The sequence below is a fragment of the Equus przewalskii genome, chromosome 29 (assembly GCF_037783145.1).
Source record: "Equus przewalskii isolate Varuska chromosome 29, EquPr2, whole genome shotgun sequence".
NCBI classification, from domain to species: domain Eukaryota; kingdom Metazoa; phylum Chordata; class Mammalia; order Perissodactyla; family Equidae; genus Equus; species Equus przewalskii.
This window is the reverse complement of record NC_091859.1, coordinates 22,925,917-22,953,902: the sequence shown is the minus strand read 5'-3', so window position 1 is coordinate 22,953,902 and position 27,986 is coordinate 22,925,917.

The window sequence follows — 27,986 nt, the reverse complement described above, 5'->3', positions numbered from 1 at the left end:
TGACTAAAGTGAGAAGGTAGATCAGAAATAGTTAAAAGTATATGCAAAGGCCCTGAGACTGTAATACACTCAGCATATTCACATTTCAGAAAGAGTGAGGAAGCCAGTGTGGATGAAGCCAATGAAAGAAGAGTGGAATGTGAGACAACGAAATAAGAGAAAAAGAAGTTAGGAGGCCAGATTATGTAGGGTCATTAGGCGATGGTGAGGACCTTGTATTTTATTTTGAGTAAGATACGAAGCCACTAGAAGGTTTGAGCAGAGGAAAGACATGACCTTCAACGGCTGCCCTGTTTACACTCAGAGTAAAAGCCAAGCACTCATTGGTAAAATTGTGCTGGAGCAGCTCACTGGAAAATGGCAAGTACAGTATGATTCCAGCAATGTCACTTCAAAGATTTGGTCGACAAATTTTACTCGAGGCAGCACCATGAGGGAGGGACATCCGATTCCTGTAAGTGCAGTAACAATCCCATCTCCACAAAACACTGGTAGAATGCCTTTCATTTTTCCAATGTGTCATCATGTGTATGTTCTCACTTTCACTCTATGTGTTACTCAAGGAAGGCAAACTCCTGTGTCAAATTCGAGGAAACTGAGGCATAATAATTCAAAAATGCTAGCCAGCAGCTAACATTTAAGGAGCACTTCCTGTATGCCAAACCTTTTTCCTGGCACTGAATACCTAGGTTAAACTTAGTCTTCCCGAAAAACTCAATGAGTTGTCCCATTTTCCAGATGAGGAAATTGAGGTATAGAGAGATGATGTATCCTGCTCAAAGTCACACAGCTAAAACATGGTAGAGACAGAATTCTTCCAGTCTGTTGGGCACCAGAGCCCTAATTCTTAAAAGACCCTCGATTGGTTCAAGGTCACATAGCTTGTAGATGAGAGAATTAATTCTCAATTTTCTTTCTAGGAGAGCAACTATAACTTGGCTCACTCACATTAATTCCAGACATTTTCCTTGGGCGATCTCTCCCCCGTCTCTGTTTTTGCTGTCTGGGCTGACTGAACCCTCATTCTAATTTGAGGAGTATGTATGTGACCCAGTTCTGGTCAGCTCTCCCGTTAGGGTGATTGGTTCAGGGATAGGCATGTGACTCAAATTGCTGCATGAGACGTCCTTTTGGAAACTTTGTCTCTTGGGAAGAGAGAATCTTTATTTCCACTGTGAAGCTGTTAGCGTGGAAATGCAGGCAGTTATTTTGCCACCAATTGGAGGAGAGGGAGAATCTGCTAAGGTGGAGCCAACGGTCACAAGGGATGAAGCACAGCCGAGAGCTATCGGACTTCTTCAGGTCCCTGAATCCACCTTTGCCTAACACTAGCTTCTCCTGAACTTTTCCATTATTCGAGTCAATAAACTCTCCTTTTCGGGTAATCCAATACAATTTGAATTTCTGTTATTGTGTCTAAAGAATTCTGACTAATATAAGAAGTTACCAAGTAAATCATAGTAGCATAGCCATAGATAAGGCTTTGTTTTTCCAATCCTAAGTTCAGACCTCCTAACTTTGCTGGCACATGTGGCTACGGGAACATTGGCAGAAGAGAGGGCCTAGCATGGAATTAGAAGACTTGGATCCAAATTCCAACCCCAGTAGGTAGTAGTTAAGTAGTCTCTGAGCAGGCCACCCACTCTCTAAGCTTCATTTTGTCCGACTGCAAAATGGGAAGTACGCAAGGTACCTTGAGTGTTGTAAGAAATAAATGAGAGGAAATACATGAACACCTCTATGAGAGTATCTGGCACAAAGTAGGAACTTAATAAACATCAGCTGTATGTCTGCTGCAATGAACCAAGAACAACATTTTGACTGACAGTTTTCTGACTTGTAAGACTAATAGCTGCAGTATCCATCAATTGCACAAATTGCTAGACATTTTGTACCAGGAGGGTAACGTGATGTGAGCGTAATATGTCCATTTTACTTATGAGGGAAAAAAAGGCTCAGACAGGTAAAGAGATGTAACCTAAAGACAGACGGCTTGTAAGTGGCAGAACCAGGTTTTGAACCAGGGTCTGATGATGCTCGAAGCCTCTACTTTTTCCTCTGTGTTGAGATTTGTCCTCAAATAAACTGGCTCACGTGCATCAGAAAGCAAGACAGGAGGCTAACGTTATCTTTTGACTAAAGCACATATCTAGGGAGGTCAAGTTTATCTCTATTCAATTGAAAATCAGGAAAAGTTAGGAGGGTACCATTTTTTTTGACTTTGGAGAAGATGCTGGAGAATCTACACCATTGAGATCCAAACATTAATTCAGTAAAAGTAAAGAAAACGCTTCCCTATACACGGTTCCCATTTTCCTTCTAAAAGACAAAGGAAACAAAAATCCACATCTCTTCATCAAACTCCCTCCTCTTATTCCCAATCAATCTTAATTTTTAAAAGGATCCTCTGAATAATTAAAGTGGCCATTGTGGAAAGAGGCATTCTGATACAAGGGGACAATTGGTTTTATATTTGCCGTGGTTCTCAGGCCTAGGAGACCTGAATGCTTAAATGAATGAAATGGTAATATATTGCTAAGAGTTCATTCGTTGCTGTTTGTTCATCAATAATAGATACTTTCACTTAGGAAGGTTAAGTGACCCATGCATTATTTGCCCAGTGTGGTTTTGTAGTCTAAAACACACCCCGAAGACAACTGCATTCTCCCCTCCCTGCAACATCCCCTCTCACCTCGAGTCTTGTTTTAGCTGGTGTGCTGTGGAACTGGAACTGCAATTTCATGCAATTTCTCGTCCATTTCACTGATTGCAACTATTTAGTACATTCTCAAAGAAAGATGATTACAACTCGCTGGTTTTTAATGCTTAATTTATTTACATGCATGCCTGCTACCGAGTTATTTTCTTCATCTCCCAAATGATGACATAAAATCATTGAATAATGATGGGTAATAAACACCGCTATTCCACCACAGCCCTCAGCAGAGAATAACACCCACCGTCACTCCTAACATTGGTTGACCTGTGTTCCATTGCTCTTAAAACCCAGCCATAATGAAGGCAGCACAGACATAAAATTCCTTTATTGCTACTTTGTTCCGACAATACTTGCACAATAACAGACTTTTTTAAGTTAAAATAAAACCCATACCAAATTGGCATTTTTGTGTTGGTAACTGAAGCAAAACCACATGTATTTCCCCTTTTTCTTTCTTTCTCTTTCTTTTCTTTTTGAAAGAATGTCATATTAGTTGGAAGAAAGGGTGAGTTTTTGGAACCATGACTGCATTCTAATTGTCTCTTCTGTTGTTGCCTGGGCAAAGCCATTCACATTAAGCTGAACAAATGCCACATTTGCATTTCCGATAAGTGCTAGCATTTTTCGCATTTCTTTGGCAATTCTCGTTTCAGTAAGAACACCTGAAAAGTTACCTAAATTAGTCTACCAGGACGGCTCATCACCTTATCAAAATTGGGAGAAAAAAATGGAATTTGTCTCCAAATTGCAAAAAGTTTTGAATCAGCAGAAAGGACTTTTCCCTTTTTATTTGGGGATTAGAGTAAGAACAAGACAATAAAGTTAAAATGGGCAGAACGGGTATTTCCCTTTTTTTTTTTTCTTTTTTCTCTAACAAAATAGCAGAGGCAAGTTGGTGCCAGCAGGCAGGGAGTATTAGCCCACATGCCAGACGGCAGGATGCATTAATGAGTATACTCTCCCTCCTACTTCTTATCTAAGCAACATCCAAGAGCCTTCCATTCCTCCATTAAAAAAAAAAAATGCAGTGTCTATTTTTTTCCAGCCAAAACAAAATCTACAATCATGCTGCCTCTCTCAAAATCACATTATTATGTTGTTATAAATACGGACTAGACATTTCCCTTCAAGGAGGTTGTTGAAGGACTGCCATGAAAGTACTGTTTGTACTGCAATTATTGGAACTTCTAATGATGTTTGGTTCCCAAAAGATGACAGAGAGGAAAAATCAAAAGGTAAGTGAGCATTCTATCCCCAACCTCATGACCTCCTTCCAGAATATAAACATCACTGTTAGACTTTCAAACTTATTTTCCTGATACGAGCTAAAGTAAAATGACTTTTGAAAATTAAACAGCAAACAGAAGCAGAAAGGAGCCCTAATTTCATGAGAATTACGCATTTCATTTCTTTCCCTCTTTTTTCTTTTTAGCTTTTAAAGGATTCAGACTCAGTGTGAGGCAACTCTGGTTTCAATGAAATATAGGGACACGCCTGACTTTCTATCCTCAACTGGTCTGAAAGAAGAGCAGACTTTCCTTTAGCATAATTATGAATGTCTCAATTACCCAAAGAAACACACCAAAAACCTTCCCACAGTTTTGTCTAAAAGTCTGACCCAAGTGAAGGGCATGGTTGTCTTTGAAATAATATGAGAAGATAGGATTGAAGATATTCAGTCTAAGACAGAATGCTTCAATGGAGATAGAAAAAAAAGGAAAGAAAAGTCTGGATATTACAGATTCTCCTATAGAGAGAAAAATATTTCTGAAAGAGAGAATAATGAGCAATGAGCAGAGGGAACTTGGTTATCAAATTCACGCTTTGCATCCCCTCTGCCTCATTTGCCTGGCATTTCCTCACCATCCATCCTTAACCCTTTATTCCTCTTTTATCAGGGGAATGCTCTCAAATGATCATTGTCACCCAACAAAAGAAATGGTCAACCCCCACCCCCCACCCCGCCCCTCAGGGCAAGCCTGGGCACAAATGTGTAAGCCCACCCACAAATGCATGCATATTACTTACAGAGTGGCTATGAATCAGAATTATCTGGTGTTTGGGGTTGAGTGTTGACCCACAAAAAGATAGGTCCATGTCCTAATTCCTGGAACCAGTGAAAGTGACTTTATTAGGAAAAAAGATCTCTACAAGTTTAATTAAGCTGAGGTCTTGAGATAAGATCATGCTGGATTATCCAAGTGGGTCCTAAATCCAATGGCAAGCATCCTTATAAGAGACACATAGAGGAGAAGGTAATGTAAAGATAAAGGCAGAGATTGGAGTGGTGTGGCCATAAGCCAAGATGCCTAGGAATGTTGACAGCCACCAGAAACTGGAAGAGGCAAGGAAGGAATTCTTCCCTAGAGCCACCAACAATTTAATTTCAGACTTCTGGCTTCCAGAATTCAGAGAATAATTTTCTGTTGCTCTAAGCCACCCAATTTGTGGTAATTTGTTGCGGCAGCCCTAGGGAACTAATGTACCTGGGGAGATTGTAAAGATTCTCATCCCAGGCTGCACTCCAGAACAATTAAATAAGAATCGCTGCAAGTAGGGTCTAAGCATCAGTAAATTTTAAGCTCTCCCAGGTGATTCCAGTGTACAGGAAGACTGAGAAGCACTGACTTTGGGCTTAGGCTATTGCATCTGGTTACTAGCTAAAGCCAGTTCCATGCAGACCCCAAGGCAACCCTGATTTGGGAAAACTTTGCCTTTGTGAGGCTGTCAGCTGGATTTTTCTGCTGGAAGAGTTGCCAGGTTTTCAGGCTCTCCGGAAATGGCCCACTTAACCCCAATCCTACTGCTATGATAATAACAATAGGAGCTACTATTTATTGAGTACCTACTAGGTGCAGGCACTGAGTATAATATAAACAAGGCAAACTTGATCCCTGCCTGTGGAACTTACAGTCTAGGGAGGGATATAAATATGAAAATACGCAATTATAATATAGAGTGATGAGCCACTGATGGGGAAAGTGCTGGGTGCAATGGAAGCTCATGGGGTGGCTGCACATGACCCAGAGTTGGACATGAGGGAAGATTCCTGGAGGAAGTGCCACCTAAGTTAAGGCAAGAAAGATAAAATCCTAGTTAAAAATGGGTTGCTCGTGCAAAGGGCAGGTGGAAGGTGTCCCAGGCAGAGGGAAATAGCATGGATGGAGGTATAGATCAGGGGTCAGCCAACTACAGCCCATGGATTGAATCTACATCTCAATTGCCCCCCGACCTCCCACATGCTAGTTTTAATGGCACACAGGCACACCCATTCATCTATGAATTGTCTGTGGCTGCTTTGGCAACTCGATGGCAGAGGTGAGTAATTGTGACAAAGACTATTTGGCCCACAAATCCTGAAAAAAGATTGATCATCCGGCCCTTTACAGGGAGAGTGTGTTGTTCCCTGTTCTAGAGTCAAGCAAAAGAGTTCACAATACTGAGAGAGATGTCAGAGGGCTGGGGGTTTGAGTGTGAATGAGAGAGTGGTGTTGGGAGAAGCTCAAGGAGGAGTTGGAGCCCTGAATCTGCAGAGCCGTCAAGACAGAAGGCAAGCTTTGGCCTTTATGTGAAAAGCAATAGTGAGACACTGAAGAGTTCTGAGGAGGACAGGTAGCTGCTCAGAATTGCATCTTGGAAATAAAACTGACTGCGGTGTGGGCCATATGGCTAATAAAATCCAGAGCTAGGGTTTGATCTCAGAGCTCTCTGGGGCTAAAGGCTGAGCTCTTCCACTGCACCAGGCTGGCTCCTGGAGGTGAAGTGCACTGCCAGCAGCGAGCTTCCCACGAAGCTCAAGATAAGCCCAAGGTCTCATTGAAAACTGAGTTCTATCTCTCTGAGTCTAGTCTGACCTCCAGGCCTGACATGAGAGAAGTGTGGAATGCGTTAGAGGTCACTGAAGAAGAAATAAAGGCCTGGAGGGCAGCAGAGAGGCAGGTAGGAGCTGGAAGGCATGATTTGTATTTGTTCTCATCTTAAGGCTCATTTTCTTCCAGGATGAGGCAGGGTAGAAGTGTGGGTTCAGGAGAGAATGTGGGGAGATGGAGAGGACAGCGCTGAGCGCTGAAGTGGTTGGTGATGCTGCCCAGAGTGGCCCTTATTGAAAGTCCACCAAATTGAGAGATTCCTTCTAGGCGTTTATCAAATAACTCCAGCTCAGCAATCTTCTCTACTCTCATTCTAACAGTTTGTTGTGGATGCTGTTCAGAAAGTTAGTGCAGCTTCTGCAACACTTTTCTTTCTTTCTTCCCGCCTTCCTTCTTTCCTACCTCCCTTCCCACCTTTCTTCTTTCCTTCATTTCTTCCTCTCTCTCTCCCCCTCCCTCCTTTCCTTCCTTCCTTTCTTCTTCTTCTTCTTCTTCTTCTTTTTTTTTTTTTCTGGTTTAGAAAGTGGAAAAACGTCTGCATCTATTTAAATTGGATTTCAACCAATTGGAGATCTGTCAGTAAATGGGGTTGTAATAAGTAAAACACTCCAGACTTTCTTGGAGTTGAAGTAGCAATTTCACCATAATTTTTTATCAGAGGCAGTCTTCTCTAAGCCTTTTTGATGAGTTTTGTAAAAACAAAATCCATGTGGACTGGAACTTTTCAAACTTAGTTTCAGGTTAAAATTAAAGATAAACATTTACTGAGAGTTAATGTCTTTCAAAAATTTTAAGAAAAGAAATCCTTTCAAGGTCTTCTAGAACTTGAGAAAAATTGGCATGTTTTCTGATATTCAAACTTTCATGCCTTAATCCTCCCCAAGTCCCGGTGACGTGGCATACCTGAAGAGAACTTAACTTAGGAATCAAATTTAAGCAATCAAATTGGTTAACCTTTTCAGTGATGGCAAATCAGCTCAGCAAATACTATGGCAGGTGTCATGTGTGATGGTTGAGGTGTCCAGATGGGACATCAACTAATGGTCATATCTGTCACTGACCCATCACGCCAATGCAGAGGAACAAGAGTCATTGTTTTACAGCTCTGCAGACACACTCCACTGAGTCTAAGCCCACCACATCAATTGCGTTTTAAAAATAGTTATAGCTTATTTTATCGTATCTACTCACCAATGAAAGCATTGTAAAAAAAAATTTTAATAGGATGAATCTACTCACGGTAGAAGGGACTTTGTAGGGTTGAGAAAGAACACTAATGTATGATAACTGAAGGAGGAATTGATATATATCTGGAAAAACCTGGGAGATATAAGTGAGTAAGAAGAGGAACAAGATGTTTTGGAAATCCTCCTCCCAGGTGACAAAAAGCAAAAGTGATCTTCTTGCTTCCTTGCTCATATCCCTGAATTTGAGCACTATTTTAAAAATTGTGGCTGCCCAGCCAATGAACAGGAGAGAGTATTTTTCACCTTTTCTGACATGACTATCTGAAATGGTCTACAATGAAATGTTAACAACAGACAGCGATGTACATATTGTCTGAGGTCGGTGATGGAAAAGCAGAAATTCATCTTAGGGTCGTTCTGGTGCAAACTCTTAAAGGCTTGATGCTGCACTAAATCACTGCACTACGCAACCACAGGAGTTGCAAAAATACAAAAACTGGTGTCAGAACTGGTCTCCTTGGCATAAGTTACAGTAAAGTGCTTTACAGAATTATCTGAAGTGGGAAGTTGGACTATTTTCAACTTTGCTAGATGGAAACACCATTTTCCCACTCTTAGTTCCCATGAGGAGGGGAATTTTTCTTTGGCTCCTCCACCTTTACAGTGGAGAATAATAACTGAGTGTGCTCATCTCGGCTCACCACTCTTTCTCTTCAGGCTTCTCTGCTGCTCCTTTGCTGAGGTGGGGGTGGGAGTGGGGAACAGAGGAGGCCTGCTGGCCCTAACGTTGGTATGATTCAGCAGGTAGGTCTGCCTAATTCTGAAATTCAGTAGTTGTAAGTCCACTGGGCTTCCAAAACCAACTAGTCAGTCCAATTTAGTCTCTACCAGTATTTTCATTCTCTATCTTATTTATTTTCTCAAATTGTTCAAAATGTGAACAGAAAAGAAACCCTATCATTTAGCAGGCCTTCTTCATTACCTCAGTTAGCATTGGCAAAGTTTCTGGTACCAACCAGAAACTTAATGGTCTTTGACAAAAGAAATTTTAGCCTTACCAGGCCTCAACTAGTAGATGCCAACTGTCCTGAAGTCACAATCCATGAACTTAAACACGGTTGGCAGAAATGTTCCCACAAGAGCTTAATTTTGGCGCTCTGCATTTACCATGTATGGGAGATAAGGCATTTATCTCCATATTGGCTTCATTCTCAGACAAGGTCTCTTGAGAGCTTCCTACCTTCTAGCAATGTTTAGAAATGTGGATGATGGCAGCTCTAGTCGCTCTGTGAACTCTGTTCCATATTTTGGCCTCCACGAAATCTTGTGATCATTTTGGTTTTATGCTGCCATGTCCATTACCACTGATTCCTTTCATAGAATAGCTTAGGCCTGAGAGAACTTCTTCCCAAGAAAGTTTCTATTTCTTATGTAATTATTAAATCCAAAGTAAGTTTTGAGTCCTATGGGGAAAGTGCCTTTTGAGGTATGAGCCAGTCACATAAATCTGAGGGTGCTTCTCTCTCTTAGTCATGAAGATAGTTCAAAGCAATATAAAAGAGGAACAGAATTGGATCCAGCTATTCTTCCCAAATTTACCAATTAGATAAATTATTTCATCTCCATAGGGGCAAAATGAGTAAAGGAAGTCTTTGAAAAATCTTCTCCCCTCCCTACCATGGAAACCAGAGGCGAGATATTGTGCTCAGAACTCAGTTCACATTGCTTCTTGGTAAAATTGAATTTTCTTCTTCAACGGTAACAAATAGAAGGGAGTTGCCACAGGTAAAACATTTGGTAAAATGTCTTCTTGCCTTTGAGCAGCCGCTGGGGAAAATGTCTGCACAAATGCAGTGTAAATAATTGATATACTTTTGGACAACTTCCACAATTTATATTTTCCTCTTGAAAAAAGTAAAAATAAAACCAAAACCAAAAGGCAACCCATGGAGATCAACTAGATGTGTGAAACTCACTTTTCCTAAAAAAAAAAACAAACCCAATTCTCATCCCAGCTTGGGCTGAGATGGTATGTGTGCTGGCATGTGGACTGGGAAATGTGCTTTCCAACGGGTGAAAAGCAAGAGTCTAGTTCGTGTTATTTTAGTAGTTACCTGAACTATGAAAAGTTTGAGAAAGAAATCAACTGGGAAACGTTTAATTGACTTGTGTGTCTAAGTCTGGCCGGCCTCCAAGTGGCTGTTCATCAGACAGCTGCTAAGTAGGAATTCCAAGTGGCAAGGCTTTATCTAGGAATAGCTGGGATACATGTGAAATTGGCAACTTGTGAAAAGAGGCAGTACGGTAGAGTGGTTTATGGCTGTGATTCTGGAATCAGTTAGCTTGGGTCAAATTCTGGACCTTCTACTTGTTATTAATTTAATCTTCGGCAAGTTACTTAACGTCTTTGTGCCCCAGTTTCCTCATATGTAAAATGGTGATAATAGGCCCAACCGCACTGAGTTGTTAAGATAGAATGAATTACTCTATCTAAGGCACTTGGAACAGTGCCTTCCCACCTAACAAACACCATACACTGTATTATTATCAGATCTACCCAAGCTCTAATTACGAGAGACATGGGAGAAAGAAGTCAAGGTCAAGTATGGGAGACATGCTGCGCCTGCACTAGAATTCTGGTTGTGCCACTACCTACCACTAACTACCACTAACTATGTGTCACTTAACTTCTTTGAGCCTCAGGTTTCTGTTTTGTAAAATGTGGAAAATTCAGCCTATCTCCATAGCATTGTCATGAGGATTAAACGAACAAAAAGTTTCTAACAGTCCTATTCTGTAGTAAGCCTTCAACAAATATTTATATTCCCTTTTCAGCTTCTCTGCCCTGACTCCCAATATTCTTCATGCTTTCTCACAAAATCTACTCTGAAAACCTAAAATATCACTACACTTATCAAGATGTTGTACTCTATCTAGAACCAACGCTGTAAGTGAACTAATGAAGTAGATCAAGAAGTGAAGAGAAGCGAGGCAAAATGACTTTTGGGGTTCTGAAGTCCTATCTTGCAGGCTGACCTATCCAGAAGCACCACATTCAACCACAAATGTTTATTTGTGCCAGAACAATGCTAGTAGTCAAAGGACTTCCAATAACGAAAATAACACCTTCTCCGGCTATAGAGACTTACATTATAGGAGAAGAGAGAAGCAAAGCTCACTAGTAGCTCTAATGCATAATGATTATGATTCATATACTGACAGATGTACAAACCAAATGTTCCAGGGGCTCAGAATAGTAAGTGAGCCTATCTGGTTTGCCCACATGGAAAAACTTCAAGACAGTGGCAATATCTGATCTGGTCTTTGAGGCTGGGTAGAGTTTGAATTGTTTGTGATGTAGAGCAAAGGCACACCAAACCAATGGCCTTTGTGATGGGCTGAATTGTGTCTCCCCCAAAATTCATATGTTGAAATCTTAACCCCCAGTACCTCAGGATGTGAGTGTATTTGGAGACAGTGTCTTTAAAGATGTAATTAAGTTACAATTAGGTCATACAGGTGGGCTATATTCCAATATGACTAATGGCCTTATAAAAAGAGGAGATTGGAACCCAGACACACACAGAGGGAAGACCATGTGAAGACACGGGGAAATGATGACCATCTACAAGCCAAGGAGAAAGATCTCAGAAGAAACCAACCCTGCTGACACCTTGAACTCAGACTTCTAGCCTCCAGAACTGTGAGGAAATAAATTTCTGTTGGCTAAGCCACTCAGTCTGCGGTGCTTTTTTTATGGCAGTCCTAGCAAACTAATATGGTTATCAACAACAAATGTTAGAAGTACAGTGGGAAGTATATTGAGGGAAAGTGCGATTTTTCCCTTAGATGATTTGTGTAGAGACATAGTGGGAGATAAGAGCAGAAAGGGGGATTTAAGCAAAAGAATGGAGAACGTTGAACATAAACTAGGAATCTGGATTTTATTCAGTACATGAAGGAGAGTCCTTCAAGAATTTTGAAAGGAGAGTGACATTATTAGATCTGTCCTTCAGGAAGACACCAGTGGGTGGGGTAGATTAAAATGGGAGAGACTAGGAGACACAGAGCAGTTGCGAGGCCATTTAGGCAACACCTGGAAAAGTTATCAAGTTGTGAGGTTGAGGGGAGGTGAATGGCGGTAGTGAGAATGGAAACGAGATAATATATATATATATGAGATGGAATTAACTGGATGTGGTAATGGAGGGGAGTGGCATGACTAGGAGAACATCTGAGGAGGGAAGTCAGAAGGTAATTTGGAGCAAAACTGATGAATTCAAATTCATCTGGTGAGGTGTAAAGTAAGCGTGAGACTTCCTATGTTACTACACAGCAGCTGGAGAAAATTTAGATCTGGAGGACAGAAAGCAAAGCTCAAAGGAAGATATAGCAGCCTTCTGAAGAATAGAATCATTGCCAGCACAGCAGTGGATGGACAAAATAACGGAGAGTATACAGAAAACGAAAGCCTACCTAGAATTGGGAGCCAATGATGATAAAAGATTGCAAGATGGATAGGAGAGTCAGCATTGCTCAAAAGTGTAGAGGCGGTAAGTAGAAGCACAGAAACAGTTGTTTTGGGTGAGCTTTAAGAGAATAGTGAGAATGGAAGCTAGACTACAAGGGATTGTCAGACAAATGTCGCTAAAAATGCCTTTAAGAGCAAGACAGGTAATGTAAAAGAACAGCGAACAGCATTGTACATGACAGTGAGAGTGAGTGCCTCCTTAAATTTTGCCCTCTACTTCCTTCACTTGCATCACCCTATTCCTGGCCCTGTAATAGAATGAAGTCGGCTTGGTATGAGGCAATAGGGAGTCATAGGGACCAGGGCTAAATGGAAAAAGAATGACAAATTCAACTTATTTTTAACCTACCTTATTGTGATATTTGCATAAGATAAAATGCACTAGTTTTGATTAGATAGTTCAATGAGTTTTGGTAAATATTTGTATCATAACCAACAACAAAATCAAGGTAAAGAATATTTTTTACCAACACAAGAGATTTGAATATTTTCTTTCTCATTCAATATTCTTGCTCCTGAACCCCAGGCAGCCACTGATCTACTTCTGTTTACTGTCTATTACATTTGTCTTCTCTACGGTTTTGTAAAAATTGAACAATAAGGACTCTTACGTGTCTAGCTTCTTTATTTTAGCATAAATGTATTTGAGATTCATCCATGTTTTGTAATTTTTGTTTTTGCTGAGTAGTCTTCCACTGTATAGATATACCACATTTGAAAATATCTGTTTACCCATTCATGGACATATAGATTGTTTATCATTTTTTACTATTACAAATAAAACTGCTAGGAACATTCATGATGAAATTCTAAATGCTATGGTATTTTTAAATTTAATATGCCAATTGTTTGTTTTTGGTATAGAGAAACAATTGATTTTAGCATTTTGCTTTATGTATTTTAGCAACTCTGCTAAATGACAGTATCTCTTAACATTTTTAAAATTCTTTTGGCTCTTCTATGTGTCTGAGAAAAAAAGAGAATTTTACTTCTTCCTTTGAATTCGTATGCCTATAATTCCTTTTTCTTTCCTTATTGCATTTGCTGGGACCTCCAGGACAATGTTAAGTAGAAGCTGTAACCGTGAATATCCTTGCCTTGTTCTCAGTCTTGGTAAGAAAGCAATCAGTTATTCATCTTTAAGTTCTTTGTAAATTTCCTTTCTTCAATAAAAGAAGTTTCTTTTTATATCTGATTTCATTAGTTTTTATTATGAACGGATGTTGAATTTTTCACATGCTTTTCCTGTATCTATTGAGGTAACCATATATTTCTTTATTTCATTAAAGAAATCACATTGGTGAATTACAAAAGTAGTGAATTAATTGATTTTCAAATGTTAAACTAAACTTGTATTCCCACTTGATCATTATGTCTTACTAGTTTTGTATAACTAGCTTTGGTTTTAATACTTTGTTAAGGAATTTTTGATCCTAGCTTCATGAAGAAAATTGTTCTGCAGTTTTTTTCCTTCTTGTAATGTCTTAGGATTGGTTTTATGTCTTCCTTAAATGTTTGGTAGAATTCACCAGTAAATCCATCTGGGTCTGGGATTTTCTTTGGAGAAATTTTTAAAGTACGAATTCAATTTTCAAATTGATACAGGATTTTTGAAGCTTTCTATTGCTTCTCAAGTTTGTTCTGTATTTTACGTCTTTCAAAAATGTATCTATTTTATCTAGGATGTCAACTTCAGTGGCACAAAGCTGTTTAAAATATTCCCTGATTATTCTTTGAATATCTATAGGTTCTAAACTGATATCTCCCCTTTCATTCCTCATTCCTCCTTTTCCCTTAATAAATGTCAATCGAATTAGAGATTTATTAATTTTACTGATCTTTTTAAAGAACCAGCTTTTGGTTTTATGTTTTTTCTCTTATTTACCTATTTCCTATTTATTGATTTCTACTTTATCTTTGTTATTTTCTTCCTTGCATTCGTTTTGCTTGTTTTCCATTTGCTTCTTAAAATGGAAACCCAGGTAACTTATTTTAGACCTTTTTATGTTCAAATGTAAGCATTTAAAAACATACATTTTCTTTTAATCACTGTTTCAGTTGCATCCACAAAATTGATATGTTTTGTTTTTATTTTTCTCCAATTCAAAATATTTTCTTTTTTCGTGATTTCTTCTTTAACCAATCAGTTATTTAGAAGTATATCACTTAGTTTCCAAATATTTGGAGATTTTCTATCTATATATATATATCAAGCAGTTATAACAAATTACCACAGACTAGGTGGCTTATAAACAAAAGACATTTATTTCTCACAGTTCTGGAGGTTGAGAAGTCCAAGATCATGGTGCTGGCATGGTCAGGTGAGGGCCCTCTTCCAGGTCATAGACTTCATTGCGTCCTCACATTGTGAAAGAGGCCAGGGAGAGCTCTGGGTTATTTTAAAAGAGCACTAATCCCATTCATGAAGGCTCCACTCTTATGACCTAATCACCTCCCAAAGGCTTCACCTCCTAATACCATCACCTTGGGCATTAGGATTTCAACATAGGAATTGTGGGGGGATGTAAACATTCAGACCATAGCAGCTTTCTTATCCAGTCTGAAAATGTCTCTCTTTTAATGGGAGTGTCAGACCACATGTTTACTGTAATTATCAATATGATTCGGTTTACATCTATTATCTTGGGGTTTGATTTCTTTTTGTCTCATTTGTTTCATTTCTGTTCATTTCACCACTTTTCCTGCTTTCTTTTGGATTTATTGAGCATTTTTATGGTTACATTTTATCTCCACGATTAATTCATTAGCTATATCTGTTTTATTTTTTTAGTAGTTTCTCTAAGGTTTACAATCTATATCTTTAAGCACAGTCTATATAAAATAATATTATACCAATGCATGTATAATGTAAGTACCTTTTATTTGTCTCCTCCCATAATTTGTGTTATTGTTGCCATGTATTTTATTTCTACACATGCTATAAACTCCATGATATGCTGTTATTGTTTTTTACTTTAAAGTATCCCTTACAGAATTTTAAAAGTGACAAAGTATCTTTTATATTTTCCAATATATTTACCACTTCCTGTACTCTTCATTCCTTTCTGTAAATTCGAAATTTCATCTGGTGTTATATTCCCTTTGCCTGAAGAAATTCCTTTAATATTTTTTGTAGTTCGGGTCTGCTAGCAACATTTTGTTAGCTTTGGTGTGTCTAAAACAGTCATGATTTTCATGTTACTTTTGGAAGATATTTTCACTGGGTTTAGAATTCTGAAACGACAGTGGTATTTTTCTTTCAGCACTTTAAATACATCATTCCATTGCCTTTGGTTTACATGAAGTCTCAGGTGATTCTTATCTTTGTTCATGCATACCTATTTGACTTTTTCTGGGATCTGTAGGTTTATAATTTTTGTAAAATTTGGGAATTTTCTGGCCATTATTTCTTTAAGTACGTTTTCTGTTTTTCCCACAAACCCTTGTTCATGGTCTCCAATTATATGTATATTAGACCACTTGATTTTTTTCTTTGAGGTTTTCCTTGTTTTTTCTTTTTTCTTTTTTTCTTTTTGCAGCCTTTTAACTCTATGTGCTTAATTTTTGGTGGTTTCTGCTACTATGTTTCAAATTTATTGATCTTTTTTTGGTAGTCTCTAATTACTATAAATCCTATCCAGCAAAATTTTCGTTTCCTATTTTTTTCCAATTCAAATTCTATTTGGCTCTTTTTTTATATCTTTGATTTCTATCCTTGTTACACTAACATTTTTCCTTCAAATTTTTGAGCATATTGAGCATACTTAACATTCTTGCCTGCGAATTCTGTGATCTCTGTCATGACTGGGTTTGTTTACATTAACTGATTTTTTTTCCTGTTTACAAGACCTGTTTTCCTGCTTCTTTGCATGTCTAGTAGTAATTTTTAATTGAATGCTGGACATTACAAATTTTACAATGTTGAATGCTACTTTTTTTCCCTCTTCCTTTTAAGTTACTTGTGGATCACTTTGAGTTTTTTGAGACTTGATTTTATTTTTCCTAGTAGGCACAGGGCTACTTTAGTCTCACTAGTGAGTTGTGAGTGTCTGAAGTCTCACGTATTCAATATGGATCTCTCCCCTCAGGCTTCCAGAAACAAAGCTCAGCCTCAAGGGAGCTCCAGGAACTTTAGTTTCTAATTCTCCAGAATTACTCTCTCCTTGAAAGTTGTTCTTTGCTTGATTTCAGGAGTTTCACCTTACTCAAGGCAGATTGGTGTTCACCCAAAGACTCAAAGCCACCTCTATGTGGATTTTAACAGCTCTTTCACCTGTGGCTCCATTTTGTCTGATACTCGATGCGCTAGAGTTAAGATTCAAACCCTAGGCTGTCTGACTGCTGGTGCTGGTCCATTCCTCTGTATTCCTCTCTTCCATTTGAGTTGCATGGAAGAAGAATAGAGTGGCAGTCCATGAGGGATTATCAGAGTGGAAAGAAGATTTTAGAGTTAGAGGAGGACCTAGAGATGAAAGAGCATGGCTTGGCAAAGCCACTATAAATAGGCAATCTCTTCTCATGACTCACAGACTCCTCAGTTGTTGCCCCGTCCTGATCTAAAGTGAAATTTCTGTTCTTCACTTTGAAAAGATCAGTCTAGATTCATTTGCCCTAATTTCCACAGGTTCTCTGCACCTTTGCTAACTTGCAGAAAGTTTGCAATTTTTCCTCCTGCCACTTAGAGTCTTTGGTTTGTGAGGGCTGTGTCTGGCCTCTTATTAATTTTCTCTGACTTCTTGTCACTCGGCTACGCCCATGCAGGGTTTCTCTTTGGGATTTTTCTGTTTCTTTCTGCTGCTATTATGAAACAGACCTTTGGTCTCTGGGGTTCTTTCCATAGAGTTTTAAGCATATTTTTGTGATTCCTATTATTAAAAAATATTCTTCCTTGATCATCAACTTCTGCCTAGGTGTGAGCCAATTTCCTCACTTGTATTTTTGGCTATGTTCCTTGAGAGTGGAACTCAACCTGCCTTTTCTCCAGACATGTACAATTGCAGCACCTCTCCCACCTGGGTTCCTGGGCTAGTCACAGCACACAAGCAGCATTCAGAGATCTACTTGAAAAGCTCTTACTACTCAAATCAAATAGCTTTTCATCAGCCCTTACTTTACATAACGTAGCTTCTGATTTGGGGATTCAGTTGGTCATTAAAACCCTTTACCAGCTCCAGTTATACTCTTCCCTTTTCTGTTTTATGCCTTACCATGCACCCTGCCTGGACTTCATAGAATTGGATGCTATTTCACATTCTTCTCCTCTCTGGGTAGTGCTAAATTCAGTTTGGAAATCAGGATCTTTCTTGCCTTCAAACCTGTTACTTATATGGTGCAACTGGTCCCAGAGCTTTTTATCTCACATTTTATTAGCATGAAAGTTAAATTCATGGTGGTGGATAGGTTGCATCATGCGTGCCAACTCTAACGCTGAGTTGAGGACTTGCGAAGCTTAAAAGGGGAAAGTAGGGCTATCAGTTAGCAATGGCTACGTGTTTATAGGAGAGGAGAGTGTTGACATAGATGTCAAACATCTGCCAGACTTGGAACCTTTCCTTCTCTGATGAAAATGGCTATGAGCTGACCGGCCAATAACTAATTTAAGGAAAATAAAATATTTTATACCTGAAATAAATCTTACAGTATAGTGTCTTTAATGTGCTTATTCTATGCTAGAAACTATTCCATGTTCTTTATATAATTCATATTGCTTAATCTTTATAGGCACTCTGTGATGTATATATTATTATTATCCAATTTAAAAGCAAAGAAGAATGAGGCTCAGAAAGTTTATATAGCTTACCCAAGACCATACAGCTAGAAGTGAGGGAACATGACTACGAACATAGTGCTGTTTGATTTGAGACCTGACCACTGATGAGAAAAGTGAGACAAAAAAATATGTTTCACTTCTAGGTTTGTGTAGAAGAGATAAACCCATTTTGTTTTCCTCCTTGACACATAGAAAGACTATATTTCCCAGCTTCCCTTGCAAATAGGTGGGGCCATATGATTGAGTTCTGGCCAATGGAATGTGAGTGGAAGTAATACATGCAACTTTGCCTAGGAGTTGTAGATCCAACAGATGGAAGTTCTGCAGGTCCCTGTACACCTTGGTGATGCAGAACCCACTGCTGACCACACTGGTCTGTGATATGTGTGAGAAATAAACTTTTATTATGCTAATCCACTGATATTTGGGGTTTGTTGGTTACAGGAGTTAGTCTACTCCAGGCAGATTGGAGCTCAGGTCTCCTAATGTCCCATCTGTGGTTTTTCTCACTACCCAGCACAATGTCAAAATATATTCTCCCAAACAGGTTTCTCAAGTCTGCCCATTTGATTTTGCATCAGTTCTATATTTTACCACAAATGTGCGTGTCTCTGTTTTCTGTATGTTGCTGCCTTAATGAGATTATACTCTTCCTCCACTTTAATTTATCTTGACCTCTAGGGAGGTGTCTCTTAGCAGCAAGAGGACGGATGTCCTCTAATAGATGCCTGACATTTCATATTGATCTGATTTTTGGTTCAGTCTCTCCCTGTTCTCTAAATAGCTCAACTAGAACTTCTTTTCCCATCAAGTATCCTTTCTTCTTACACTAAATTTTATTTTTTACATCTAAATATTGTCATTCTGACTAGGCTGAGAAAAAGAGACTCAATATGTTCCCTTAAAATTGCAATGTGGGTTCATATTTTGTAGGGTTTCTTTTACTGGTGTATCGTTCCTTGTTTGGTTGTTTATCTGATTTGAATTTTACGTCCCAGACTTTTTGGCATCCTTTGAGGAAAAAGACACTTCTTAAAGAAGTTTTGTGCTATGATTTGTCAAACACAAAAACATTTGTGGCTTGTTAACATTCTGTTATTATTATGGTCTATCTGATGCTATCACATATGTTTAATACATGGTAAAAATGTTTATGGAATCACTTCGTTATAGTTACAGTAGGGGCCTATGATCACAGCAGCAGGAAAGAAGCTATAGGCTTGTCAAACCAGCTCAATATAAACCAACTGCCCCTTTCTCTCTAAGCACATATGGGTGGGCTGGAAGCCTGCTGCCATACTACCTTGGTGTTAGGTTATGTGTTCATCTGGGGTTCAATTTGCAGGTTTCTCCACATCCCTGGGGCACATGTCCACACTCCCACTGAAATATCTCTGCTTAAAACCCCCATGTGATGGAACAGTGCCCATGAAACTGCCTTAGGGGTGTCAGAGATTGGAACAGTAGAAAGAAATTTAGCCAATAATAATAATAATGATAGCAATAATACATGTGTGTATATGTATTTCATTATATTTCAGTTTTCAGTATAACACTCGATTCTGTAGAATGTCATTCATGGAAATGCCATGGTAAATGCTTCCAAGAGAAAAGCAAAGCACAAAGGAACTACAGAAGGGGCAAGAAAAACATTGGTGGAGCTGAAGCAGGTTTTCTTTTGAGATTTGTGAGATAAAACTAACCGGAAGTGGAACATTCCAGAGAAGGAATTGTCCATCCAGGTCAGCACTTCCCAAAATATATTTTCTGGAATTCTAGTCTTTGGGAGATTAACAGGTGGTAACATAGAACAAAGTGTTTTGTGTTCAAATGTGTTTTTTAAAACCTGGATTAACCAAGTTAAATTGGTTTCTGCAGGACTTTTCAGATCTTTCAATATAGTAACAAATGCTTCAACTCTAAGAACAGGCAAGTACAGAGGCAATACAAGCCTGGTTTACAGCGACAACTGGCCAAGGTCTTTTTACTCTGGGTCTTGAAACATGGATATTCAGCACATAAACTTGGGTATATGAACAAAGACACATCATTACAGGAATAGGTTTATCTAAATAAAAGTTCAATCGTCCTCACCATTAACACCGAGCAATGGGAAGCAGTTCTTTGCAAACTATTTTGGCTTGGAAACTGGGAGGCCCGGAAGATCTAGGGGCTAGTAGAAGACACTTGATTTCATGCTTGTAATGTACAGGCACGGGCTTTATGCCTTTCTCTGAGGCTGTTTTGAAGATAAATAACTGTTCATTAAGCATATTCAATTTATGAGGGAGAAATTATGAATTCTAGATGAAACTGACTTGATTTGCTTTAAATTGACTTCTCACATTTATGAGGATAACAGAAAGGACGTGAAGCCCCACCTTGCCACTTTCTTTCTTAAATCAGGGAAAAGAGGTCACTCTTGACTGTCACTTCTTCGCAAGACTCATATTTGCAGCTCTCCCCATCACTCCCTTCTCTGGAACCTCTTCCTATCAATTACCCTCGATTTGAATCCATCACTTTTCATTGTCTCCTTCCTTTCTACCATCTGCTGTGCTTAACTATCCCTCAGCTTTATAAAATAGATCTTCCCTACTTCCTACCTTCTCTTTCCCTAATTTCTCAGAGAATAGTCTGCCCTGCTTCGTTCACTTCTTTATTTTGCCTCACCCCTTAACCTTTTGTAATATGATTTTCATTAAAAAGATCTCTCCAAACAAAGTATTTGCAAATCATATATCTGATAAAGATTTAATGTCCAGAACATATAAAGAACTCCTAGAACTCAGCAACAAGAAGGCAAGCAAAACAGTTAAAAAATGGACAAAGGACTTGAATAAACATTTCTCCAAAGAAGATGCACGACTGGCCAAAAATCACAGGAAAAGATGCTCAACATCATTAGTCATTAGGGAAATGCAAATAAAAACCACAATGAGATACTACTGCATATGTACTAAGACAGCCATAATTTGAAAAATGAAGAAAACTAAACTAAACTAAACAAGTGTTGGTGAGGATGTGGAAAAATTGGTACCCTCATACATCACTGGTGGGAAGAGTGACTTACAGAGATACTTGTATGCCAATGTTCAACGCAACATTATTCACAATAGCCAAAAAGTAGAAACAACTCAAGCATCTGTCAACAGATTGATGAATAACAAAATGTGGTCTTTATATATGTATGCATATATAAATATGTATATGTAAAATACATGTATATAAAAATACAATGTACAATAGAGTATTATTCAGCCATAAAAATCAAGGAAATTCTGATATATGCTACAATATGGATGAACCTTGAAAACATTATGCTAAGTGAAATAAGCCAAACATAAAAGGACAAATATTGTATGATTCCACTTATACAAAAGATCCAGAATAAGCAAATTCATAGAGACAGAAAGGAGATCAGAGGTAACCAGGGCTCGGGGGCAGGGGTCAGGAAAATGGGAGGGTTATCGTTTAACAGTTTAGTGGTTATAGAGTTTCTGTTTGGGATGATAAAAAAAGATTCGGAAATAGATAGATGGTGATGGTTGTAGAACATTGTGAATGTAATTAATGCCCCTGAATTGTACATTTAAAATTGGTTAAAATGGTAAATTTTATGTTGTTCGTATTTTACCACCAAAAAAGGGCCTTTCCAAAGAAGTGTTTGTCTTGAGGCAGAGCAGGGCCTGGTGGACTCATGTCTGTTCTGCAGGGTCTTTTCCGCTTGCTCAGATGCCACTTTCTCACTGACACCTTTCCTGACCACCTGATTTAAAATTGTCACCCTCTCCCCCTTAGCATTCCCTCCCCGGCTTTTTTGCTTTACTTCTCTTCTTTTGTTTGTCTTTATCCGGCTGACATATTGTACATTTTAATTATCTGTTTTGACAATATCTCCCTTAGCTGGGATGCAAGATGTATGAGGCAGGGATTTTTGCCTATTTGTCTGCCCTCTACTCTATCCTCGGTTCCTAGAACTGTGGCTAACACAGCATAAGCTCTCAATAAATATTTGTGGAATGACAAATCAGTGAATATATTCCTAGAAGAAGCTCCAGTAGTCCCTGAGTGGGACAAGTATTTCTTATTCCATCTTCCTTAGCTGCCCTTCTAATGACACAAGGATTCATTGCCCTGTCTTATAAGGAAATCCAGCCACACACCGAGGAGACCATGTGAGGTATAATAAAATATCTTAGTAGATGGTGACAGCAGCTGACGGGGTTCAGGACACACTACCCCAGGATATGGCACCTGTGAAATGTTGAATATTTTAAGCTGAAGGAATTTGAGAAAACGTAGGTGCTAGAAAGACTCTCTGACCTTCCCCTGAAGCAGGTCACAAGCCCTCGTGTGAGAGGCGTCCTTTCCCCAGGAAAGGAGCATCCTTTCCTCAGAAGATAGAGGGATAGTGAGAGAAATCTGAAGGAACAAGCCTTCCTAAGTCTCCCCTAGTTTACTATTCGTAGATCACATCTGATCACGTTTTTCCATGACTGTCCACTCTTCATCAAACCTAGCATAAAAACACTCAAATTGAACCACTCCTGGGGACTTCATTTCCATATGAAGGCTCTGCGTCATGTAAAACTTGTATTAAATAAATTTGTATGCTTTTCTCTTGTTAATCCATCTTTTGTTACAGAGCTGAGAACTTAGAAGTGTGGAAGGAAAAGACTTTTTTTCCTCCCCTACACCTCTGAAGCAGATCTTTAAAAATGCAAAACCACTATGATTTCATTTTTTAAAATATATTTGCCATTTCCTCTGCTACCTTAACCAGAAGCAGACTGGGCTTCAAGGATCTTCTTATCCTGGATGAGCATACCTACATTTTCAAGAAGCAAAAACAAAAACAAACAAACAAAAATAACTATATATTTTTTTTAATTCACAAAACGATAGCTCTGAAAAAAAGGGAAGAAGAGGCAAAGAAAGAAATCCGGGGAACCGAAGTTAATGGAGGTTCTCACTGCTGGAAAACCCAGTGGTGACATTGAGCCAGGTGTAGCTAGCTCAGTTCTGAGTTCAGCTGCTGTTCCTGCCCTGAAGCTATGTGAACCTGGAAGAGGCCTGTGAACCCGGAAGGGGCCTCCTGCTCGAGGCTCCTGGCTGCCTACTCTGCCTACCTCGGCCTTTCTCTTCCGTCCATGTTCACCAGTGTTGCTAATTTGTCTTGCCCCCTAGATTCTAAGTTCCTGCAGAACGCATGCCGTGAATGATGCTGCTTCTTTTTCTCCCTCAGTCCCTGCCTCAGAGCGGATGCCTCATTTGCATTTGTTGAACAATTCCAATTGAAATAGGAGTTCCAAACAAGGACATTCGCCATGCTGCCAGCACAAATCTACAGGCATTCAAGAGGTCTAAAAATATTTAAACCCTCATGGCCTGCTGAAACCAATATTATACTTCACGCCCAACTCAAATATCTCCCCTGCTTTGAAGTCTTTCCTGAATGTCCCCCACTGTCCTCTGAACACTTTGTGCCTCCCTCTGTAGAACTAAATGATTACACATTAGCTCCCTTTCTATTCTGTGAACATCTTCCAGACAAAAACAACATTTATCTATATCTGTACGGCCTGCTCCTAGCACCGTGCCTGCTTTGGAGGAGATAATCAATGAGTAGTATTTGTTGAACTTCTCTGATTGTCTCTGCCTATGTGTCTTCTTCGCTCTCCATCTCTCTCCCTCTCTCTCCCTCCTCTCTTCTTTCCATCCAATTTTCTTTCCTTCTTTCCCTCCTTCTAGAACCTAAGTCTAGAACTTTTAATGGATTCTTCAAAAACCATGAAAGTGCATATCAGGATTTGGTCATCTTCCCAGGAATCTTCCTTCCGCTCCCTTAACACATTACTCCTTAGTGTATTTCCATCCCTTTACCCAAATCCATAGTTCTTGGATCATGGATTCCTTAAAAACCAATATGAAATTGTGTGTGTGTGTGTGTGTGTGTGTGGAGAGAGAGGGTCCGAGAAGTCTGTGACCCTGCCTCCCTCAACCTCCCAAGGAAGTTAAGAAACACAGAGCTAGATACTTTATAGTATTACACTATAAGTGATGAATTCATTTTTATAAAATAAATACAAAGACATGAGAAAAGATAAAAATCATTTAAAATGTTTCCACAGTTTTCAAAGGACTCATCTACCCATAGGTGAGTCAAGAGGTCTCTTTTAATCAAAAGTGGAATAGTGACCTACCCTACCCTTCGTTGTATCAGGATATCAAATCCACACTCTCGAAACTGCAGAGAACTGTGATGAGCTGTGTCCTACATTCCAGGAAATGTGCAACACTCTGAACAAGATGAGAGATTCAGGGTTTTATCCAGAACAAATTATCTTTGTTTGTTGCTGACCTGCAGAAGTTCAAGTTTCCTGGGTTATGCAGACTTGGAAGGCATTTCCCATTTGAAAAAGAAGTGCCCCATTACTGCCCAAGACAAATGAGGGCATTTGGTGGATGTGTGCCTGATACATATGTGCCAAGTCCAAGAAATCATTTTGAGCAATTATGAATAATGATCTTGAATACCTTGTTTTCAACAATTGGTGCAGCCACTGGCATCTTACTCCACGTGGACTTCCTCATACCCTGTCCCCCATCTAACTCTTACTCCTGGCAGGCTGGTTATTAGCCATTCACAGCTTTAATTAAAAGGAGCCCAAGACATAAGATCACAGGCTCTCTTTGGGGGATAGCCCTACTTCAGCAGTTAGCACAGGAAAGAAAGAAACTGTTCATGCCAAATGAAGTTTCCCTTCTCTCATTAAAAGTGTACAATTAAGGAAGATTGTGTAGAAAAGTGCACATTCACTTTCAAGCAACAGCAGAGAAATCCTTTCTCACCCAGCAAAATCAGGGCATGGCTTTCCACCTACAAGATTAAGTGGGAGGTCCTAGGGCTGAATAGTTGGGGAGGGGAGAACTTTGATTTGGGACTCCACCTTCATTCACCAATTAAGTGGTCTTTGGTAATCATTTCACCTCTAACAATAATAGCCACCTTTCTCTGAGTAAGAGATTTATCTATGTTATCATGTTTTATCCTCAAAACAGGTTTACCAAAAAAAAGTGTTATTGACTCCATTTTATAAAGGAAGAGACTGAAATGACATGAAGTTAGGTAATTTGTTTAAACTCCTATAGCTAATATGTGGGGAGCAGGTTTTCTATCTAACCTCAAAGTTCATATCCAAATCTACTACCATCTATTGCTTATTCCCAAAGAGTAACCAACTAACATTTACACTTCTGGATTTTTCTTCATATTTTTTCCAAGCAGATGCTTGTAGTAATAAGACCTATCTTTTTGTGCATGTGCATATGCTTACATTTGGTCAGGTACTGTGCTAAATAAAACCTTTTCTCAGAAATCCAAATGAGGGAGGTATTATTATCCTATTATTATCCTGGTTCTCCGGAGAAACCAAACCGATAGGAGATGTATCTGAAACTGACTCACATGATGAAGGAGGTTAAGAAGTCTCCAGATCTACAGTTGGCAAGCTGGAGACACAGGAGAGCCAATGAATGGTATAAGTTGCAGTCCAAGTCCAAGTCTGAAGCCAGGAGAAGACCCATGTCGCAGCTGGAAGACAATCAGGAAGAGAAGGAGACAATTCTCCCTCACTCAGCCTTTTTGTTCTTTTCAGGCCTACAACAGATTGGATGAGGTCCATCCACATTAGGGGGCAATCTGCTTTACTCAATCTACCAATTTGAATGTTCTCGTCTAGAAGCACCCTCACAGACACTCCCAGATTAATTAACCAAATATCTGGGCACCCCACAATTCAATAGAGTTGACACATAAAATTAACTGTCACAACCTCCCAAATATTTGTTAACAGAAGAGGAAGCTGAGGCTCTAAGGAAGTTGTCTGATGTTATCCATCTGATGAGAGGCAGGTGTGCTATCCAAGCATTGGTTGGTAAGACCTAGTGTCTTATTGGCTCCTCCTTCCTTCTATCCATACCTGTTTGAGTAGGTTTTATCCTTCTTGATAGTGACAAGAAATGGAGAGAGTAATTGGGGAAGGCAGTTTTGATAATTCTTAATAACCCTAGTAAATTTCCAAAGCCATGGGGTGTGGATTATGAACTCTGTCACCTACCTGTCCTGCAGTGTCCTTCCCTGAAATGATGGTTCATGGCGGAACAGGTAAAGAATTGAAGAATCACCAACATACACCTACTTCAATGATGTCAGAAAGAGATGAAACAAGCCAGCATTATCCAAGAGAGTCTCCAGCTCACATTTATTTATAACCCAGTTCCATCTCCTCGTGATCTCATCCTTTGTCCACTGCACATACACCCTAATCCTCCAAATTCCATTCCAATACTTCCTCCAAGAAGGAATCCATTAGGCCATGTGCTGCTTGTTCTCAGGTTCACTGTTAGCTTTCAGAGAGGCAGGAAGTAGCAGGAACCACATGAAACCACCCACAGTGATCACGGATGTTTGCAACCCCCAGTTAGATGCAACACTGCAAAACGCCTGGAGGCAGCTGCAAAAGTTGAATTCACCAAGTCGACATCTCTGTGCATTCTTACTAAAGGACCAGCAAAATCACATCTGCCTCTCTTCTTCCTTCCACCAAATCTGGAAATGCTCTGGCAAGGGATTCTGGGAAATATGTTCCCAGGGGAGGGGCACAGAAGAGGAATGGTGTTGCACCGCCAACGGTCTAGCACAAAGAGCTAGCAAAGATAAACAGGTGATTTCAATCTGCCGTATTCAACTTTTCAGCCCCCACGTTTTCCTCTCCTCCATCAAGTTTTCTGTAAAGACACTGCTGCCCACTGGATGGACATCGTATTCCGGGTCCACAGACGTGAATAGGATACTTACTGTGGCATGACCTTGGGCAAATCATTCAGCCTTGGCCTCCCCTGGTCAAATGGAGAGGAAAAAATATCTACTTTATGAACGCTGTGAAGAGAAATAAGATAGTGCATGTTAAATGTTTAATAAACTGTAAAATGCCGTATAGAATGAAAGTAGAACTATGTCGACAAATTAATTCTGGCTTCTGTTTCTGACTCCAAAGAGTAGAAATGTATGTCTCCAGGGAATACGTCTACCTGTCAATCTCATCTTGGACTTCTTTTCATCTGTCCTTTTTTATAAAAAAAAAAAAAAGCTATTTCAGACTCCAAATGTAGCAAAATGTCACCACTGTACTACATTTACTTCATTCTTCATCAGTCTATGGCAGATGTTCTGACAAATAATGAGAACCCTGGACAGCTCTAAGACTCGAGGAAAAGTGACTCAGAGTCTACTTCCTATTACAAAGCCTTGTTTTTATGCAGAAGCCTCAAGGTTGTAAGATGTCATTTTTATTTTCATAATTCCAGCTGAGGTTTCTTACTGGCAATATCAATCTCAAATCTTAAGTATATGTTACAGCCAAAAATAAAATCTGTTAATATCTGTAGTGAAATAATAAAATCAGTACGTTCACTAATTTGAAAATGGTCCCATTGTTCTCTGCTCAATGTTAGTCTTCTCCCTTGATTATGATTACCAGGAAATTTAAATGTATTAAAATATTTCGCAGGATTATGACCCAGTGGAGATTAAATTTCTGTTTTGTGTTCACCTTCTTTGGAGGAATGGGGCCAGAAAACTATGTTGGAATCACAGAAGGTGGATTCTCTTAGAAGGATAAAGACAGAAGGCTTTTGAATCACTGAAAGTAACTTTATTCGAAAGTGTGGCAAAAGGGGTCCACATTCTACTACCAAAAAGAAGGTGTATTCGAATCTTGTGTGCTTTGGGAATTTAAAAAGAAAACCTTCTCAAACCCTGGGAAGATCCTTGGAGGGGAGGAAAAGAAGGTGATAATTCTGGGTTCACAAGGGGGCAGATGCTTGAGCCAATTCTTACAGAGAG